Raw genomic sequence first — 21,544 nt, forward strand, 5'->3', positions numbered from 1 at the left:
CTGGTTGTGGGTATTTCCTCCTTGGCCGGCTGCAGCTCACCATGTAACCTGTGGAAGCGCCTTTGCTGCGCGAAACGATCGTCGTTGCTATTTCCTTTTTGCACCCGTTCTCCCGCTGATATGCCTTGACTACACTACCCGGTGAGTGCCGTTCTTTTCTACTATTTTTGCTATGTCAATTCTAGGATGTATTAACAGAAGCATACAGTCTAGATCACGTGAAGTCATTATTTCCCTCTACTCCTCATTGGTCAGACCTCATCTGGAATATTGTGTCCAGTTTTGGGCGCCACATTTTAAAAAAGACATCAACAAACTGGAGCAAGTTCAGAAAAGAGCGACCAGAATGGTGACCGGTCTGCAAACCATGTCTTATGAGGAAAGGTTGCAGGATTTGGGATTGTTTAGTTTGCAAAAGAGAAGACTGAGAGGAGACTTAATAGCTGTCTACAAATATCTAAAGGGCTGTCACATTGTAGAAGGATCAACTTTATTCTCATTTGCACAAGGAAAGATTAGAAGCAATGGGATGAAACTGAATGGGAGGAGACAGATTAGATATTAGAAAAAACTTTTTGACAGTTAGAGTGATCAATGAGTGGAACAGGCTGCCATGAGAGGTGGTGAGTTCTCCTTCAGTAGAAGTCTTCAAATAGAGGCTGGACAGATACTGTATCTGTCTGCCATGATTTAGTGAATCCTGCTTTGAGCAGGGGGTTGGACCAGATGACCCAGGAGGTCCCTTCCAACTCTGCCATTCTATGATTCTATTCTAACACTGAAATTGCAACACCAAGAAGGAAAAGTCATGAAAAGATGGAAATCACAGAATCAATGCACATGTTAATGAGATGCAAATGATGAAAAAATGGAAACAACATTTTTTTAACCCTTTTACCCCCAAGGGTGGTTTGCATGTAAATGACCAGGCCAATTTTTACAATTCTGACCACTGTGTCTTTATGAGGTAATAACTCTGGAACGCTTCCATGGATCCTGGTGATTCTGATACAGTTTTCTTGTGACATATTGTACTTCATGATAGAGGTAAAATTTCTTTGATATGACTTGCGTTTATTTGTGAAAAAAATGGAAATTTGGCGAAAATGTTACAAATTTTGCAATTTGCCAACTTTGAATTTTCATGCCCTTAAAACAGAGAAATATGTTACAAAAATTATGTAACATTTCCCGCATGTTTACTTTACATCACCACAATTTTGGAACCAAAATTTTTTTGTTAGGAAATTATAAGGGTTAAAAGTTGACCAGCGATTTCTCATTTTTACAACACTTTTTTTTAGGGACCACATCACATTTGAAGTCACTTTGAGGGGTCGGTATGATAGAAAATACCCAAAATTGACACCATTCTAAAAACTGCACCCCTCAAGGTGCTCAAAACCACATTCAAGAAGTTTATTAACCCCTCAGGTGCTTCACAGGAATTTTTGGAATGTTTAAAAAAAATGAACATTTCACTTTTTTTCACAAAAAATTTACTTCAGATCCAATTTGTTTTATTTTACCAAGGGTAACAGGAGAAATTGGACCTCAAAAGTTGTTGCACAATTTGTCCTGAGTACGCTGATAACCCATATATGCAGGTAAACCACTGTTTGGGCGCATGGCAGAGCTCGAATGGGAAGGAGCGCCGTTTGACTTTTCAATCTAAAATTGGCTGGAATTGAGGTCGGACACCATGTCGTGTATGGCGAGCCCCTGATGTGCCTAAACAGTGGAACCCCCCAATTCTAACTCCAACCCTAACCCCAACACACCCATAACCCTAATCCCAACAGTAACCATAACCCTAACCACAAACCTGACCCTAACACACCCCTAACCCTAATACCAACCCTAACCCTAATCCCAACCCTAACACTAACCCTAATTTTAGCCCCAACCCTATCCCTAATTTTAGCCCCGACCCTAAACCTAACTTTAGACCCTAACCTATCTCTAATGGGAAAATCGAAATAAATACAGTTTTTTATTTTATTATTTTTCCCTAACTAAAGGGGTGATAAAGGGGGGTTTGATTTACTATTTTTAGCGGGTTTTTATAGCGAGTTTTTATAGCGGATTTTTATGTTTGGCAGCTGTCACACACTAAATGATGCTTTTTATTGCAAAAAATAGTTTTTGCATCACCACATTTTGAGAGCTGTAATTTTTCCATATTTTGGCCCATAGAGTCATGTGAGGTCTTGTTTTTGCAGGACGAGTTAACGTTTTTATTGGTACCATTTTCGGGCAGATAACATTTTTTGATCGCTTTTTATTATGATTTTTGGGAGGCAGAATGAACAAAACCCAGCAATTCATGAATTTCTTTTTGGGGGGAGGCGTTTATACCGTTCCACATGTGGTAAAATTGATAAAGCAGTTTTATTTTTCGGGTCAGTACAATGACAGCGATACCTCATTTATATCTTTTTTATGTTTTGGTGCTTTTATACAATAAAAACTATTTTATAGAAAAAATTATTTTTGCATCGCTTTATTCTGAGAGCTATAACTTTTTTATTTTTCTGGTGATAGACCTATATGGCGCCTAATTTTTTGCAGGACAAGATGACATTTTCAGCAGTACCACGCTTATTTATATCCGTCTTTTTGATCACGTGTTATTCCACTTTTTATATGGCGGTATGATGATAAAGCATTGTTTTTTTGCCTTGCTTTTTTTTTCCTAATGGTGTTCACTAAAGGGGTTAACTAGTGGGACAGCTTTATAGGTTGGGTCGTTAAAGACATGGCAATACTAAATATGTGTATTTTTATTGTTTAGATTTTTTTATTTCAAATATTGATTTAATGATAGAATAAATATTGATTTTTTTATTATTATTTTTTGTTATTTTTTTAATATTTTTACAATTATTTATACATTTTTTTATTTCATTCTTACTTTCACACTGTGTCCCACTATGGGACGCTCATTTTGTGCAGGCTGATCGATTATATGGCATGCAGATCTGATTGCCATATAAGCTGTCAGCGCTGCATGTAATTTCTCACTAACCTCAGAGACTTACTGACATGCACTGTGCATGACAGTAAGTCTCTGAGCTCTGGTAACCCGGATGTCGTCATGACGACATCAGGTTGACATGGGAGCGATCGGGACCCCGCGTCATGCTGCAGGGTCTCCGATCCAAAGGCAGAGGGGCTGTCAGAGCTGACAGCCCTTCTGCCTGCTCCCGAAACGCTGCAATCATGTTTGATCGCAGTGTGCTGGGGGCTAAAGTGCCAGGAGTGGTCCGTCACCGCTCCTGGCACTTAGTGCCAGGTGTCAGCTGTGAGAATCAGCTGACACCCGACGGCGATCAGCCGTGCTCCCCCCGGGAGCACGGCTGATCGTGTATGACATACCATTCCGTCCATGGGCATTAAGTCCCAGGGCACATGGACAGAATAGTACGTCCATTGTCACAAAGTGGTTAAAAATGGTAGCTCTTTTACAATTGTTGACCAATAATGTCCCAGATATGCTAGATGGGAAACTGGTGCGGAGATACTGTAGGCCAAGGTAGAACTTTTATGCCATGTATGTTACTCATATTAGCACGAGCAATACGCATCCTGGCGTTGTCTTGTTTAAAAAAATTCTCCTGGGACACTATGGATATATGGCCTAACACTGGTTCCATGACCAAATCACTGTAATGTTGAGCTGTCAGAGGGGTCTGGCCACCATTCATAATACCACCCCACACCAGAAACCCAGAAGTAGGATGGGTATGATGTCTCATGGTGAAGGTCTTTTCATGGTGTTGCTCAAGTGGACTCCAGATCAATTTCTAGTTATTATTGCATCCAAAAGAAAAGAGGGACTCATTCCTGAAGTACCTTCTCTAGCGATGAGTTGCATTTTTACTTTGGACCCAATGATAGCTGGAGATTGGTTTGGAGATAACTGCGCATGACAGGAAGTCTCTCAGCTCTGGAGACCCGGATGTCGTCATGACGACATCGGGTCTCCATGGCAGCGATTGGGACCCCGCGTCATGATGCGGGGTCTCCGATCCAAAGGCAGAGGGACTATCAGCCCCTCTGCCGCCCCGGAATGCTGCGATCATGTTTGATCGCAGTGTTCCGGGGGTTATAGTGCTCCCGTGACCGCTCCTGGCACTTAGTGCCGAGTGTCAGCTGTGAGAATCAGCTGACACCTGGCTGCTATCAGCCGCGCTCCCCCCGTGAGCGCGGCTGATTGCACATGATGTACTATCCCGTCCATGGCATTAAATCCCAGGGCACATGGACGGGATAGTGCATCAAATATCAGAAAGGGGTTAAATAGCGCTTCCGGCCATCGCACCGGAAACATGCCCACCAGTGACCCGTGTCACGTGATCGCAGGTCATCGATGTGTCGGCATGACAACCAGAGGTCTCCTGGAGACCTCTATGGTTGTCAGTGCTGGATTGCTGTGAGCGCCGACCACTAGCAAGTCAGCAATTCTACAACATAGAGGCGATCTGACCAAAAGTACAACTCATCCCACAAGAAATAAGCCCTTACATGGCCATATTGATGGAAAAATAAAAAAGTTATGGCTCTGGGAAGGAGGGGAGTGAAAAACAAAAATGCAAAACCGGAAAAAAGTGACTGAGTGACTTGCCCTAAGTGCTTGGTAAGATGATCCATATTTATTTATATGCAGGGCCGCCATCAGGGCATTACTGCCCTTACTACTGTATGGGGCCCCATGAACAGTAGCAAAAAGAGGGGCCCAGATACGCTGGCAGACCGGGCCCTCCTCTCTTAATACTGCTGTTTGGGCTACAGGCGCAATAGTTCATGGCCGCTACAAGCCAGATACATAACAACACTGCGGTGATTTAAAGATACACCTACAGTGTTGTTAGTGAATGCAGCGGACAGAAATCGGTGCTGTACCTTTAAAGCAGCAGCAGGACCAAGTGCATCATGGTCCTGACGCAGGTCATGTGACACACTGCGCGCTCTTCATACTCGAGCAGAGCAGCAACATGTAACGTTTCTGGGAGACAGAAGATGCTGAAGTCGGCAGAGGAGGCGGGCAGTGTGTGAGGACTTGCAGGAAGTTGCAGAGGGGAGTGAGGTGAGGAGATGGCAATCTGCTGAGGTGAGGAGATGGGAGGCTGCTGAGGAGATGGAGGCTGCTGAGGAGATGGGAGGCTGCTGAGGAGAGGAGATGGGAGGCTGCTGAGGAGAGGAGATGGGAGGCTGCTGAGGAGATGGAGGCTGCTGAGGAGAGGAGATGGGAGGCTGCTGAGGAGATGGAGGCTGCTGAGGAGATGGGAGGCTGCTGAGGAGAGGAGATGGGAGGCTGCTGAGGAGAGGAGATGGGAGGCTGCTGAGGAGAGGAGATGGGAGGCTGCTGAGGTGTGGAGATGGGAGGCTGCTGACGTGTGGAGATGGGAGGCTGCTGAGGTGTGGAGATGGGAGGCTGCTGAGGTGTGGAGATGGGAGGCTGCTGACGTGTGGAGATGGGAGGCTGCTGACGTGTGGAGATGGGAGGCTGCTGACGTGTGGAGATGGGAGGCTGCTGAGGTGTGGAGATGGGAGGCTACTGACGTGTGGAGATGGGAGGCTGCTGAAGAGAGGAGATGGGAGGCTGCTGACGTGTGGAGATGGGAGGCTGCTGACGTGTGGAGATGGGAGGCTGCTGAGGAGAGGAGATGGGAGGCTGCTGACGTGTGGAGATGGGAGGCTGCTGAGGAGAGGAGATGGGAGGCTGCTGAGGTGTGGAGATGGGAGGCTGCTGAGGTGTGGAGATGGGAGGCTGCTGAGGTGTGGAGATGGGAGGCTGCTGACGTGTGGAGATGGGAGGCTGCTGAGGAGAGGAGATGGGAAGCTGCTGAGGTGTGGAGGTGGGAGGCTGCTGACGTGTGGAGATGGGAGGCTGCTGACGTGTGGAGATGGGAGGCTGCTGACGTGTGGAGATGGGAGGCTGCTGAGGAGAGGAGATGGGAGGCTGCTGACGTGTGGAGATGGGAGGCTGCTGAGGAGAGGAGATGGGAGGCTGTTGACGTGTGGAGATGGGAGGCTGCTGACGTGTGGAGATGGGAGGCTGCTGAGGTGAGGAGATGGGAGGCTGCTGACGTGTGGAGATGGGAGGCTGCTGAAACGATCAAAAAAATTCTAGAATTCCACTTTTTTCAATTTCACCACACTTTGAATTTTGCTGAGTTCTAGTCAGGAGACCCGCGGCCCGTCCATGCACTGCGGTCCGAGCGCAGATCGATATCCACCGACAGCTTCATACATGTACAGAAACAGAATACAATAATCTGCAATCAGAAATACAGATTATAAAAAAAAGTCACAATCTGGTTTCAATTATTTTTAAAAAAAGTATGTGACTCATTTCCTTAAAGAAAAAGAAAAATATACCTAAACAGAGTATTGGGTATTTTAACAAATGATTAATAAGATACAGTAGAGTAGAGCTCATCCAAAAGAGTCTACCTTGTTGTGGTGGCGGCTTAAAATTCTTTTGGCCAGAACAAAAGCTGCTGGCCATATGTATGATCTGGGAAATGTTAATGTGTGATTGGTGAGGACGTGGTGCAGAAGTGGAGTTTTTCCAAGAGTGGGCAGTGGGACTCTGGAAGATTTGAGGGGTGGAGGCAGGACAGAGTCTCAAGGGGGCCCAAAAATTTTTACAGTATGGGGCCCTGAAATTCCTAATGGCAGCCCTGTTATATGTATAATGTTATGGCAACATGGTTTTGAATATCTGCTTTATCTCCCTAAAGATGTAACCATGTGATTAGGCCCATGTACTGTATACTATTGCGGTCCACATACACCTGAGACTTTTTGATTGATGGTTGACATACAATTAATGGCTCATGAGAGGCACTATTTCACATGGATTTGAGATATATAAGGTACATCTTACCACTATAATCAACTATGTATCCCAAATAAATAGTGATCATATATTCATGTACTTTGGGGCCTCACCACTGTGTGTCCTTAATTGCACCTTTTATATGTTATGTTGTCCTTCATGTAATTGTATTAATAAAATGTTGTACTTTTATAAAACATACACTCCTGTGTTCTCCTAGTCCTACATTTCTGTATCCATGTGCAGTGTCGGTGTGCTGCACACTTTTACAGATGCATTGAGTACAGGGCCGGCGTTAGGGGCAGGCAGACAAGGCAGCTGCCTAGGGTCCCCACTCCCCCAGGGGCCCCCAGCTAGCGGCACATCATGCAGCTGCTATGGGGCCTGTTATGATGAGTCACCGAAGGAGGAAAAAACAAAATACTAGCTAAGTCCAGAAAAACCAGAGAGGTTGGCAGCTATCGGATTGCAGACTCCTGAACCTATCCACAACAACTAGCAGTAGCCGTGGGGGGTTCCTACGGTGCCCTAGACCCCTCGATCACAGCCGGAGAACTACATAGCCTAAAGACAGAAAGGGGAAAAACTAAACTGCCCCAGAGCAGACCCCAAAGCAATAGGCAGCCCCCAACATATAATGACGGTGAAGCAAGATGAAAACACTAACACAGATAGAAATATAGGTTGAGCAAATGATGGGGCCCAAGCTAACTAAAATAGGACAGGATAGGAAAGCTGCTGTCTGCCATCCGCAAAAACCCTATAAAAAATGTGCCAACCGACTGATAGGAAAAACAGGCCCTGAAGTCGCTAGGCTTCAAAAGACTAAATCAGCACTCAGGTATATTCTGAAGACAGAGCAAAAGATCAGAGACAAAAATGGAATTCAGCTCACCCCCGGCCGGGGATGGCAGAACTCCCAAAAAACAAGGCAAAACAAAAACAAAACTGAAGTGTACAAAGCAGATCAGAAAAACTTAGCTTTGAGATGCAGGAATCAAACTGGTCTCCAAGAATCCAGCAGGATCACCAGCATACTTCGGGTGCGCGATGACGTCATTGCGCACGCACTGTGTGCCAGGCAGTGCAGCCGCTGAGACAGGAGCCAGCCGGGAGCAGCGCGGGGCATGAGGAGAGGTGAGGATTGTTTTTTTTTTAAAATATATCAGTGAGTACTGGACTCTAGGGCCATTCTGGGGGGGGGGGGATGTGATGTGGGCTGGGTTATATACTATGTGACTGTGTTATATACTATGTGACTGTGTTATACTATGTGGGCTGTGTTATATACTATGTGGCTGTGTTATATATTTTGTGGCTGTGATATATACTATGAGGGCTACATTATATTCTATGGGGGGGGCTACATTATATTCTTGTTAGGGACGGCGGAACGCACTAAATATTATTAAATAATAGAAAGTGCGCTCACCGCCCGGGGTTCACCATGCAGTAGTTGTTAAAACTGCTGCTAGACAATGGCAGACGCGCTATACGGCGGTATAGTGCGCACGGGTTCAACGTCACCCGATGTACGCAGAGCGGACTCTGTTAACTCACAGAGGCGCTGTAACATAAACATAAACACAGAGCCTGTTAGACTCACAGGTCTCAGCGAAATTGCACGCACGGTATTTGGTCACAGGACACGGGCGCAAGACAGGGGACGGTGTCTGTCTAGACCTACCGTGCGTGCGGCGTCGCTACTGCGGACGCCGGCAAGTACTGCTGAATGCAGCACGGTGGCAGACACAGCCGCTATGCGATAATGCCGTGAGAGACGTGACACTACCGGACGCTAGGGGCGGACGCGCTAACCAGGCACCTGTACACCTCCTGACCACCATTGCGGGTAATGATTAGTTTAGTATGGACGTTAATCTATACATTTAGCGGCTATTGCTGTAATGGCCATTATGGTGTGATGTGAGTTTTGGTATATAGCGGCTGTTGCTGGTGATAACTCTTATAGCATGTTTAGTGGCCACTTTAGCTGAGATAAGTGGCTACGTTTAGATACCACACCATATAAGATCTATTACTATAGTGATTACATCCATTATGTATAACGGTTAGTTTCTTGGTGGAGGAGGCATGATACAATAGTCACCGAATAAGAATTGTCTTAATCAGCTGTAGGATATGAGGACATAATAAATAATGTCCTCCTTGAGATTGATATACTATTTTTCAGCAAAAACTGTCAATTTTTTGATAGTCAGATAATTATAGGTGTATAGGTTACACCTTCTGGTGCTGGTTATGTGCGTCTTTTTAGATGTGTAATCACAATATACATATGTGTATGTTTACTTCCCCTTAATCCCCTAATTGGTGATATGTAATATTTTATCTATGGTTCTAAACAATAAAGTTGCTTTTTATATTAGTAATACAAGCCTTCTAATCATCGTTTTCTTTTGTGGGACATGTTATATTTGGTGATAGGCATAACCAATCCGAGTGGACTCATGGGGACTCAAATTAATTATATATGATGATTACTACCATGTGTCCTAGTCATACTTGGTATATTTATCTAGTGTAGAGGTGCGGAGTGCACAGTGGCCTAAGGTTTGCCACTGACTGGCGCTGACTCTTTCTATAGTTACCTATCCACATGCGTAATATCAGAGGGAGGGGAATCTTAATAAGTCAGTCACCAGAATCATACATCCATCACCATTCACACATCTAGCAAGAAGAGTCTATACTAGCGCGTGGCCAAGCGGCCATGCGGGCCTTTTATAGCCCGGAGCCCGGTGCGCTGCCGGGATCTTCCAGAACTCTGAGATGGACCAATCAGATCAGGACAAGGACCTGAGCACGTGACTCCCGATCTCCAATGGGAGATCGTCTCGTGAGCATGCCCAGTAGCGGGACAAGAGGACTTAGCCTCTGGAGTGGCTTGCTGCAGGACAGCCTGCGCTGCTATTGCTGACCCAGAGGTGGCAACAACAACTAGTCCTACAGAACTGGTCTGAGCAGAGTGTCTGGGACGCTGAGATTGCTGTGCAGGCTCCTGAGCGGTCGATGCAGAATGAGAGACCACCGGATGCAAGGCTCTGGATTCCCACTGTGCAGCTGCAGGAACCCGACGCCTAACAATATTCTATGGGGAGGTGGGCTGTATCATATTCTATGAGGGGATACATTATATTCTATGGGGGCTGTATTAGATTTTATGAGGGAGGATTGCATTATACTCTTTGATGGGGCTACATTATATTCTAGGGGGAGGTGGGCTGTCTTCTATTCTATTCAGGGCTACATTATACTCTATGGGGGGCTGTATTATTTTTATTATTCTATCAGGGGTGATTGCATCATACTCTATGATGGGGCTACATTATACTATATGAGGGGGCTACATTGTATTCTATGGAGGGCCACATTATAATTTATTGGGGGGCTAGATTATATTGTATGGGGGCTTCATTATACTTTATGAGGGGGCAAAATTATATTCTATGGGGGCTGCATTACACTATATGAGGAGGGCTACATTGTATTCTATGGAGGGGCAACATTATACTATATACGGGGGCTGCCTTATATTCTATGGGGGGCTGCATTATACTATATGAGCGGGGCTGCATTATATTCTATGGTGGGTTACATTATACTCTATGGGGTGGCTGCATTATGTTCTATGAGGTAGCTGCATTATACTGTATTGAGGACTATGGGGAATACATTATACTATATGAAGAACTATGGGGTGCATTATACTATTGGAAGTGAATTGTACTACATGGATGACTATGTCGGTGCATTATACTATATGGAGCACTTTGAGGAGTATATTATACTATATGGAGGACTGAGGAGTGCATTTTAATATATGGAGGACTATGAGGAGTGTATTATACTACATGGAGGACTGAGTGTATTTTAATATATGGAGGGCTCTGAGGAGTGTATTATATTATATGGAGGACTATAGGGAGTGTATTATACTATATGAAGGACTATGGGGAGTGTACTATACTATATGGAGGACTATGGGGCATATTATATTATATGGAGGACTATGGGGAGTGCATTTTACAATATGGAGGACTGTGGTGCACATTATAATATATGGAGGACTATGGGGTGTATTATACTAAACAAGCAAAATGCTGCATATTCATCGAGTGATTAGATTGTTTATGCTGGAACAAAAATCATTGTTCTCAGCAGCACATCGCTGATGTAAACTGTAAATATGCTGCTGATAACAAGATACTGTATGGTGATCTATTAGTGATCCATTAGTGATTGTTCTGTCCCATCATTCTTTCTCAGACGGTGGAAAGAGGCCGGGAAACAAGTGTTGAATGATTTCAATATTGTCGATCACACTCGTTTAGCGATCTGAACTCAGCATATGTAAATACAACCGAAATGCTTCTGTGTGATGTGCAATATATTAGCATTTGTGGCCTCATTTTAAACTTTGCCTAGGACCCCACTTTGCTTAAAACCGGCCCTGATTGAGTACATACTATTCTGATCCTCAAGATCGAAATCAAAACAGGACATTTGTGGCGCCCCTGAGGCTCCAGTCGCCACAGAGGTACTGCACCTTCTCCTAAGGTGTAGTGCCCCACCATCCAGGTAAGGTGGGAACTCCTGACCACGCTCCACACCTGCATTCTACACACAGGATAGTTCAGTGGGGCCACTTAACAGCTTCAGGCTGGGGGTTAGCAGAGCACCCCTCGTGGAACCCTGCTTCGTAACACAAGATGTGCTGGGAGGCGGGTGGAGTGAGATGATACAAAAGAGTGGGAAGAGTGAGAGTTAGTTGGTTAGTTGGAGAGAGGGAGAGAAGAGAGAAGATGGGTGTCTGAAGGACGTGCTGCAGCAGGTCCCAGTGATCTGGGCTGCTGGCACGAGAAAGACCAGAGAAAGAGACTGATAAGATTGATAACCTAACCTTCCATAAGAGAGATAGAACAGATCGGAACGAAGGAGAATAGAAGGATGGTGGGAAGCTGGTTGAAGAAAGATAGAGAACCCTTCCAGTCCACAGCGCAAAGGCCGGGGCCCGGTCCCCGAGGTTGATTGGATCTTTATGTCCGGCAACAGACACCGGAGGAGTAGTGAGCCGCTAACGCCTTGCTCACATCATAGACTTGGGACACAACAGCAACTGAATAGAGAGCCGGGACGCAGAGAGGAGTCCCCGAAGCAGGCTACAGCTGTCTGTCATACAAGTAGAGACTAGGAACACCTAGAGAGAGGCATTCCAGGGTAACTAAGTACTGGAGTGCTTCGCACCTAAAGGCGCATTGGAGGAGTCGTTCAGTGAAGGTACATATTGGCGGAGTGTGGAAGGGAGAATCCTATCTGCCTGGAGGTTGGCTGGAGCCCTGACCTGGAGAACACAGTACGGAGGCAGGCGTGTGTGTGAACTGCAAACAGTGAGTAAAGCTTTGGAACCGAATACTCTGGTGTCCTCCAGTTATTCCAGCACCGCTACATCTGGGTAACAACCTCTATACCATTCTGCACCTCTCCTCATCCATTGCACCTACACTGCCCTGGGACTACAGCTCCACCTGTGGGGAGCTACAGCATCTTTGCTGCACCACACCATGAGTCCCAGTGGATCTGCATGCAGCGTTGGCTCAACATCTTACTTGCCAAACACCACGGGTGGCATCACAAACTATTCTAATAAACTTTAACACCATCAACATCACCGCCATTGATATTGGGCGCCCAGGGCCACCGACCGAGTCACCCCTGCTGTGACACATTCCCGCCTTGACACCGGCCCGGTACCGAGTACCCAGCTGCCCTGAGTGTGTGAGGGCGACCCACATTCTCTGACCCTCATGGATCTCATTCTCAGATCTGTGATTTTCACAGGTGTGTGAATGGACCTATAAAACTCTACAAGTCCTTGTGCAGTCTGATAAAAAAACCTTGAAGCACACGGACATATCACATTAATGCGAGAATGTGGCCTAAGAGATTTTACAGATAACCTTATTACACAGAAGATACAGAAGCATATTTACATCCAGACACTCACCGCTGATGTTTTGTCTAATAAAAGCAGTTTTCTGCTGTTTCTTCTTGATCTGGTCAGACCTTCATGTCGATATTTCCCAGCCACGACTCATCTTGTCACAATGATGCCTTCTCCCCCCACTTCCAACATTGCCTTCTCCCCCACTTCCATTATTGCCCTCTCCACCACCCCCATCATTGCCCTCTCCACCACCTCCAGCATTGCCTTCTCCACCACCTCCATCATTGCCTTCTCCACCACTTCCATCATTGCTCTCCCCCACCACACCCATCATTGCTCTCCCCCACCACCTCCATCCTTGCTATCCCCCACCACCCCCATCATTGTCCTCCCCCACCTCCCCCCAATGTATTGTTAAAAAAAAAACATCCCTCATCTCTCCGCAAGTTCCCTGGCAGCGGCATCATCATCATCGCTCTAAGCTTTCTGTCGTCTTGCCCTTGTGAATATCCTCATTAATGATATGTGTATTCATTTGCAATTAACATAATTGTGATATTTGGTTATCTATTTTTGTGGGTATTAATGCCTCTGTAATATATGCTGGTTGTAGAGCTAGCCCCTATGAGGGTTAAAATATAAATATGAATTGAATATCTATTTTTCCATGTAACCTGTATGTTTTGTCTTTCTAAGAACCCTAATACTGCACAGCAATTTCAATTACTAGTCTAGCTCCATTTATATATAATATATAAAAAATATCTTTCGATTAGCGCTGGTTGACAGTACTGGCAACGGGCATGCGCTGTTGAGATTGGAGTCCTAGAAGGGTGGAAACCGGAAGTGGGGAAATGACTCTTGTATATGTGCGGACGATTCTCCATTGTACGTGAGCTATCTATTCATCTAATGCATTGCGGGTGCTGTGACGCGGCCCAGCGGCCCACATTTATATAGTGAGGGGTTGCCGGTCCGTAGTGTAGCAGTACTGGCTATGGACATGCGCCGTGGCGGTTTGAGTCCAATGAGGGTGGAAACCGGAAGTAGGGTTGCGGCCTCTGGGCATGCGTGGAATCATCCAAGGTATCGCGGGATCCAACACGGCATGTATGATCGGTCTACACTCACTTAGAGGGGCGTGGAAGCTTTGCGGGGGTGACATCATGGAACCGGAAGTAGGTATCTGAGACGCAATCAGCTGACACGCACGCCACGGCACCTGTTTGCTGTGCCATGTATTCTCTATAAGGGCGGGCAATGGCCACAGACTTCAAGCATCATACCATGAGAGGGGACTGTCCCGGACTGTCAGATCATATCCTGTATATCTTGTGCATAAGCTAAGTACTCCTTTCTTTTCCATCATACTCCTGATGAACCTCGGAAGAGGGGAAATGCGTCGAGTCTGCATTGGAGTTGTATTTATCTTTTTGTCTCTGGGTTCCTAATATTTTTGGAGTAAGAGGATATTTAACCCTTTCCATTAGGCTCATTGTATGATTATGTGGATTCACTAATTCACACTGTCCTTGAATGAGGGGTTATACTGGATCCTTGACTTATCAATCTTTCTATTATAATACTGACGGAGAGAGCATGTCTTGTTATGATTATGTGGCATGGTGTTATCCATGAATGGATCCTTGAATTTTCATATTGGACCCGTCTATGCTGTGCATTGTGCAATATTGTGTTTAATGTGGATATGTTTGTTCCCTTTCTTACCATGTCAACCAGGGACAATTGAATTATTGTCTATTATGATAATAAGCTGTTAAATTGGATTGACTAACTTTTGCGTATGGTGAATCCTTTGCATCTTATTTTTTACAGATGTGCATAAACTGCACCCCATCGATTTGTTTGTATTTTTGCGGATTTGTTTTGGTGTGCTGCATTTTTTTGGGGGGGAACTTGTTTTTTTTAATGTGACATGTTTTTGTCTAACTAGTGACTTGTGTATATGATATAATTAGCCGTGAGGAGACTATATTTATCAAGCTTTCTTGGGCCCAACAATTTGTGTAGTTGTCCAATAAATTGGGCTGAGGTTTTCTGGGGGTTTTTTCTTAACAACCATATTAGATCAGGTGTATATAAGATATCTGACGATAATATACCTCTAAGTTAACTATTGTAGGAAGATTTCTTATTGAGAAGATTATCTTTGAGGAAACCCAAGAAGAATATATCTGGAAACCCAAGAAGAATACATCTAGACACCTCTCCTCTTTCTCACCTACCTGTTCTACACTATATCACACCGCTGCCACCATAGGGCCCTATAGGGTTAGCAGGGAAAGCCGTCGAGGAGTGGGGGGGCCAATGCGCAGGTCCTAGGGCTGCAACCTCCGCGGACAGGTAGGGATGCACAGGTCAGTGTAGGGATAGGCACGACCCTATGGTGTTTCATCTCTATGTGTATGATGCATTACTAATTGTAGTATATGTAAAGGTATTTTTTGAAATAAAGGTTTTGGTATTTTAACAGTGATATTTGAGAGAACTGTGATTTTTGTTGACTTAATCTCATAGAAAAGAATCTTCAGTGTACTGTGAACCAGCTTTCTGTCTGCAGCTTTCTGCTGACATCATTCAGCCGTGTGACTGTGTCAGACAGGTAGAGTCAGAAGGAAGCACAGGACGGATCCCTGCAGCTCTGTTCCGCTGACATTTTCTCCTGTAGGCAGCAGAGCCCCCGATGCAATCAGTGTGCAATCCGTGATTTTCACAGACTCCTAGAAATGTATTGGTAACTTTGATCCATGATTCCAGGTACTGACATACATGTTGTTTAATAATTTGTTCAAAGATCTTTCCTGGTATAGAAGTCAGACTCACCGGCCTATAGTTGCCTGGGTCCACCTTCTTCCCCTTTTTGAAGATAGGAACATTTGCTCTTCTCCAGTCTTCTGGGACTTCTCCTTTTCTCCAAGAATTTTCAAAGATTATGGAGAGGGGTTCAAAAATTTTTTTCTGCTATCTCCTTCAGTACTCTGGGGTGTAATTCATCTGGACCTGGAGACTTGAATTCATTTAGGTTAGCTAAGTGTTTCCTCACTATCTTTCTGTTTATAGATATCCTGGATTCTTCTATTCCCTTAATAGGACAGTGAAGAACAGTTGATGTTACATTTCCTTTCTGAGAGAAAACAGATGCAAAATAGGAATTTAAAAGTTCGGCCTTCTCAACATCCTGTCTTACCATTTCATCATTTTCATCCTGTAAAAATCCTATAGCATCTTTGACTTTTCTTTTACTTTTGACATATCCCCAAAATCCTTTATTATTGCTTTTGACATCTCTTGCAAGCCTCAATTCATTGTCAGCTTTAGCTAATCTGATTTGTGCCCTGCAGGTTCTGCAGACAGCATTATATCCTTCTTTAGATATGCCTCCCTCTTTCCATTTTATAAACATTTTTTTCTTCCTTTTTAGCATGTGCTTAAGTTCTGTGTTCATCCATCCTGGTTTCCTTAAATGCTTCCTATTCTTCCCTCTTTTCGGAATTGTTAACAATTGTGCTTTGAGGATTTCATTTTTCAAGATTTCCCATCCTTCCTGGACATTTTTGTCTTGAGGATATCCAGCCATTGGATCGCTCCAATTCTCTTTCTGAATCCCTTAAAATCTGCCTTTCTGAAATCTAAAGGCATATTTCTGACATAATGACTACAACGAACTTAACTGCTGCAGCCAATCACTGAGTTCAGCAGCTCAGCTGATGTAAGCAGCACAAGCTACCGAACCCAGTGATTAGCTGCAGTGGTCACGTGCGCTGTAGTTATGATGTCACCGCTACAGCCTGTAAACAAAGACTGGGGCAGTGTCAGAGACCTGCATAGGATGAGTACCCCTGAGTAAGGAGCTGGGTTTTTTTTTTTTAGCTCTGCTAGCCTTTAATGAAGAAGAAAAAAATAAATATCCTGAACAACTCCTTTAAATAATATTAGTAAATAAATATATTGCATCTCTCATATGTCAATGTCTTATTATTAGTCAGGTACAATGTTTGTTAATTATTTCCTGTCACTAATAGACTACTAAGTCAAACTAAGACGCAATGTTAGCTCACACTTTAAATATTCTCTGTTTTTTTTCTGTAACTTTAAAAATGTAAAATATCTTAGTTATAAAGAAAAATAAAATAAAAATGGCTGATACAACCTCATGGCGGAGAGCTGAAGTTTTAACTTGAACCCGAGGTTTTGTTCTGCACCACTAGATGGCGATCTCCTTCCATGCTGCAAAACCCAATGTATTTATTAGACTGTATTTATGTATTATTTTTTTCATTGTACAGTAAATATAGCTAGAACACAATAAATATCATGAGGAAACAAATACATGAACTGGCTTCAATGTTAAAGGGGCAAATATAATTTCCTATACAGCATGTCTAGATTTTGTGGTTATAAAGAATATAGCCAAAAGTATGGGCATAATGCAAGCTTCTTGTTGATGCGGTGCCACTTCACGCATCCCTGGAGTAACTTACAAGGACTATGCAATATCCCTTCTACATTTAATGGTCATTTATTATGCACTGGCAATGCATGTAAATGTACCCAGCAGGCCACAACGCAAGCTAACGTAACGATAGTTTAGAATAATCCTCTTGGTACATTGCATCATCATTACACCTATTTCTTATGGCAGAAAATTGAAGAATTGGAGGATATCTGTAAAGTTATATTAAAGTTCCTGACTACAGAGGTCGCCGTGACTGGGCATTGGGCTGATTCACATTTGGATGTGAGGTCTATGTCTTTTTTTCCTGCAGTTGTGAAATCATTAAATTTTTATAATTTTTTCTCATATGGAAAAACCCTTTGAACTTAGTAAGGTTCCCACAGATTACAGCCTCGCTGACAGTATTATCTTACTATACTCTATTTACAGGGAATCTATCAGCAGAAGCCACCTTTCTAGATCATCTATATGGGCATGCAGGTCATAGGAAGCTGAATAAAATGATACCTGGATATCTGCGATCCGATGTTATATTCCAGAGAAAGCCATGTTTTTAATCTTAACATGACAAGTTGGAAGGGGATACGGGGGATACGGAAGCTGCGCTAGAAGCGGAACCAGGATTAGGTGGTTATAATTCATTTAATGTTTTTTATCATGTGGCCTGGGAGTTGAAGGAGGTAATGGAATAATATATTTTATGGGGGAATGTACTATGGGGTCATTGTAAGAGGAGGGCAGGACAGTAGTCGCAGCCGAGGACACCGGGGCTCTGGTGTCCTGACTTCCTCCCACAGAAATACCATCAGCTTCTACCGGCATACCTATTTGGGGTGCTGGTCCACAGACAGGGATTCCACTGCGGTGTGACCCAGCTTCACTACTGTAGGACCTCAGTACATAGGGGATCCCGCTCATCCGTTTTGCTCTGGACTTGCCAGCTTCAGCCCTATTGAGGATCTGCCACATTATGAACATTCTGCGCCCTACATGACCTTTGGACCACGTTTCCTTCTCTGTTCCTGCTGCTGACGTGAACTGTAACTTCCCCGGGTGCTCTGGTCTTATCAAGCTCCTGTCTTACTGTGCCCGTGCTTCTTCACTTAAACAACGTTGCGTAGCTGCTATGTTGTCCTGGGCTTAGAGCCCTTGTGGACACTGTGGGCGTGCTCGCCTTCTGACTAATTCCTACAACCTACACTTGCTTAACCCATAGCAGCTCCTCCTACAGTTAACCCCTATGTGAACTTCCTAACCAGCTACACCTATCAAGGACCCACTGGTATGCCCCATCTAGTGGCCCGTTCCAGTATTACACTTACCCATATCTATGAACTCTATACTATAAGTGCCCTCCTCTAATGTTCCCAAAGGGAGCACTATCTTACCCTAATCTGTGCAGAAGCACAATACAAAAGACATAATAAAGAATAATATCTTACAGTATGTACAGTATGGTAACACATAATGTGGCAATACCATTAAGACAGTCGGTAATACACAGCCGTGTAGCAGTACCGAAGCATAACAGTATATTTACATTAAAGCTCTTAAAGTGGAGGAGGCAATAAAGGGATGTTCTATCCCTATCCCCTACATCATCATACTGTGTAAAGGGGGCTATGGGCTATTATCCTGTGTATAGGGGGCTATGGCCCATCATTCTGTGTATAAGGGGTTGTGGGCAATCATACATTATACAGGGTTATGGGCCATCATAATAATAATAATAATAATAAATTTTATTTTTATAGCGCCGACATATTCCGCAGCACTTTACATTTCAGAGGGGATTTGTACAGACAATAGACATTACAGCATAACAATAATCACATACAGTAGATTATAACAAATAACAAGAGGAGTGAGGGCTCTGCTCGCAAGCTTACAGTCTATGAGGAAAGAGGTAGACACGAAAGGTGGGTGGTAACAGTTGCTCTGATTGTATGGACCAGCCATAATGTTAAGTGTGTAACAGTACAGACACAGAGGGCTAATGGATGCATAAAGCATGTGGGAGAATGATGCTGGGAACCTGGTTATGGTAAAACTTTTGTCTGTGCCACACAGGGATAGGTTAGGTTAATGTGTTGAGGCGATAGGCCAGTCTGAATAAATGCGTTTTCAGGACACGCTTAAAATTGTGGGGATTGGGGACTAATCGTATTGACCTGGGAAGTGCATTCCAAAGAATTGGCGCGGCACGTGTAAAGTCTTGGAGACGGGAGTGGGAGGTTCTGACTATTGAGGATACTAACCTCAGGTCATCAGCAGAACGGAGGGCGCGGGTAGGGTGGTATACTGAAACAAGGGAGGAGATGTAGGGTGGTGCTGAGCCATGGAGGGCTTTGTGGGTGAGGGTAATAAGTTTATACTGAATTCTGGAGTGGATGGGTAGCCAGTGTAATGACTGGCACAAGGTAGAGGCATCGGTGTAACGATTGGTGAGGAATATGATCCTGGCTGCAGCATTCAAGACAGATTGGAGAGGGGAGAGTTTTGTAAGAGGGAGACCGATTAGAAGAGAGTTACAATAGTCGAGACGAGAATGAATAAGAGAAACAGTATGAGTTTTTGCAGAGTCAAAAGTAAGAAAAGGTCGAATTCTAGAAATGTTTTTGAGGTGCAGATGACAAGAGCGAGCCAGTGATCGAATGTGGGGGGCAAAGGAAAGCTCGGAATCAAGTATGACCCCAAGACAGCGGGCATGTTCCTGGGGAGTAATAGTGGAACCACAGACGGAAATGGCAATGTCGGGTGTAGGTACATTAGTAGCGGGAGGAAACACAAGGAGTTCAGTCTTTGACAGGTTCAGTTTCAGATATAGTGAGGACATGATATTAGACACAGCGTTTAGACAATCGCCAGTGTTTTCTAGAAAGGCTGGCGTGATGTCAGGAGAAGAAGCGTATAATTGGGTGTCATCAGCATAGAGATGGTAATGGAAACCAAATCTACTGATTGTTTGACCAATAGGGGCAGTGTACAAGGAGAAGAGGAGGGGGCCTTCAGCTCGTCTGCATTGTTGGGTTTGGTGTCTCTCATCTTCCTCTTGACAATACCCCATAGATTTTCTATGGGGTTAAGGTCAGATGAGTTTTCTGGCCAATCAAGCACAGTGATACTGTTTTTAAACCAGGTATTGGTACTTTTGTCAGTGTGGACAGGAGCCAAGTCCTGCTGGAGAATGAAATTTCCATCTCCAAAAAGCTTGTCAGCAGAGGGAAGCATGAAGGGCTCTAAAATTTCCTGGTAGATGGCTGCGCTGACTTTGGTCTTGATAAAACACAGTGGGCCTACACCAGCAGATGACATGGCTCCCCAAACCATCACTGATTGTGGAAACTTCACACTAGACCTCAAGCAGCTTGGATTGTGGCCTCTCCACTCTTCCTCCAGACTCTGTGACCTTGATTTCCAAATGAAATGCAAAATTTCCTTTCATCTGAAAACAACGCCTTGGACCACTGAGCAACAGTCCACTTCTTTATCCTTTTAGCCCAGGTAAGACGCTTCTGGCGATGTCTATTGGTCATGAGTGGCTTGACACAAGGAATGCGACACTTGTAGCCCATGTCCTGGATACGTCTGTGTGTGGTGGCTCTTGAAACAATGACTCCAGCAGCAGTCCACTCCTGAATCTCCCCAAAATTTTTCAATGACCTTTTCTTAACAATCCTTTCAAGGCTGCGGTTATCCCGGTTGTTTGTGCACCTTTTTCTACCACACTTTTTCCTTCTCAAGTTTCCATTAATATGCTGGATACTGCACTCTGTGAATATCCAGCTTCTTTAGCAATGACCTTTTGTGGCTTACCCTCCTTGTGGAGTGTGTCAATGACTGCCTTCTGGACATCTGTCAATTCAGCAGTCTTCCGCATGATTGTGGAGCTACTGAAACAGACTAAGGGACCTTTTTAAACACTTAGGAAGTCTTTGCAGGTGTTTTTTTGTTAATTATCCTAATTTACTGAGTTAATGACTTTTGGGTTTTCATTGGCTGTAAGCCATAATCATCAACATTAACAGAAATAAACACTTGAAATAGATCACTCTGTTTGTAATGACTCTATATAATATATGGGTTTCACTTTTTGTATTGACGAACTGAAATAATATTTATTTTTTGATGATATTCTAATTTTGCGAGAAGCACCTGTATATTGTACATACACGAACTCAATTTTATTATACATATATCACACACTTTTCATCAATTACATCCATAACCATTAGCACAAACACATCATAAT

The sequence above is a fragment of the Dendrobates tinctorius genome, unplaced genomic scaffold (assembly GCF_039654945.1).
Source record: "Dendrobates tinctorius isolate UK_male_01 unplaced genomic scaffold, ASM3965494v1 ptg000083l, whole genome shotgun sequence".
Classification (NCBI taxonomy): Eukaryota; Metazoa; Chordata; class Amphibia; order Anura; family Dendrobatidae; genus Dendrobates; species Dendrobates tinctorius.